The sequence below is a fragment of the Arachis ipaensis genome, chromosome B03 (genome assembly GCF_000816755.2).
Source record: "Arachis ipaensis cultivar K30076 chromosome B03, Araip1.1, whole genome shotgun sequence".
Classification (NCBI taxonomy): domain Eukaryota; kingdom Viridiplantae; phylum Streptophyta; class Magnoliopsida; order Fabales; family Fabaceae; genus Arachis; species Arachis ipaensis.
Genome location: NC_029787.2, coordinates 4,359,867 through 4,361,259, shown reverse-complemented (window position 1 = coordinate 4,361,259; position 1,393 = coordinate 4,359,867).

Below are 1,393 nucleotides of genomic sequence, written 5' to 3'. Positions count from 1 at the left end.
TAATTATTATTTTAGTATTTAGATTTTAGAATTAGTTAAATATTGACAAAAAATAATAAGTTTTGTTAATTATATAATATTATTCTTTAAAAATTATCTAAATATATAAATTTAATTAAATAACGGTGTAAAACTATTTATAGTATTAATACATCAATCTTGTTTAATGTGTATAGATTTTAATGTGAATGTTAGATTTAGAGTGTCCATATATAGTTACAAGGCAACATCTCTAGTTCTCTACTTATTGCAGCACAAGAAGAGCTTAGAGAGCATTATTTAATGATGTCCACGTTCCCCTAAACTTTGGATAACAGCAAAAAGTAAATTGCACTATATATAATCATTAACAACTTCAACTTTCTAGTATGATGATTGGTGAAACCAATTTGTATATGCATCTATATATCCCATTAAACCACGTACCCAACATGTGAATATGGGGGTACACGTTATTATAGGTCTCAGTCAGTGTCACTTTATTTCTGTTGCTTATTTAATTTTAGAGATTAACAATAATAATAATAAGCATGATAAGTTGCGGGTGCTATCCCTGCCACTAGGGATGGCAATATGTACCCTACCTGCAGGTATCTAATTCGATCGCATCCGATCAGGTAGTGTTGTCAATTCAATCCGCAACAAATAGGGTAGGATCGGGTAAGGTGCGAGTTGAGTTTCAATCATATTCGATTAACTCGCATTCTATATATGTTTATGTTATATATTTATATAAAAATATGTTTTAAGTGGATATTGAATCAAAGACTTCTCATTAAATACAAAAGATCCTTAACCATTAAAAAAAATCAGTTCTATTTTAAATTATCATCAAATTATATAATAATGTTGTATATTTTTTGTAACCCGCGGGTAGGATCGGGTACCCGCGGATTAAGAACGGGTAGGGTTAGAGTTTGGATATTCTCAATCCGCAAATAGGATAAGATTGAATTTAAATAAAAATCTCAACCCGCAGGTAGAATTAGGATTAGATCCAAACCCTACCCTATCCTACCCATTGTCACTCCTATTATCCACCACTAATTAATTTTGGTCGAAATAATATCCGTTTTTATCATAGACAATTATATTTGAACTATAATGTTAAATTTATACTTATTTATATGATATTCAGAACCGATAGAGCAATAACTAAATCTATTTGCATGATACATGATCATTGACATCAGAGTTATCTTGAGATTCACGGTGGTCCAATTTAATTCGTTGGCGCCATATAAAATGTACCTCTTGGGATGTTCCTTTTCCTAATCACTAGATATTCACATTGAAATCCGTACTAATTAATAAATCAAAAGTAGATCACACTATAATTTAAACTTTATAATAATAATAGTTCTTATTAGTAGTTGTTGCTTTAGGTTTGAAA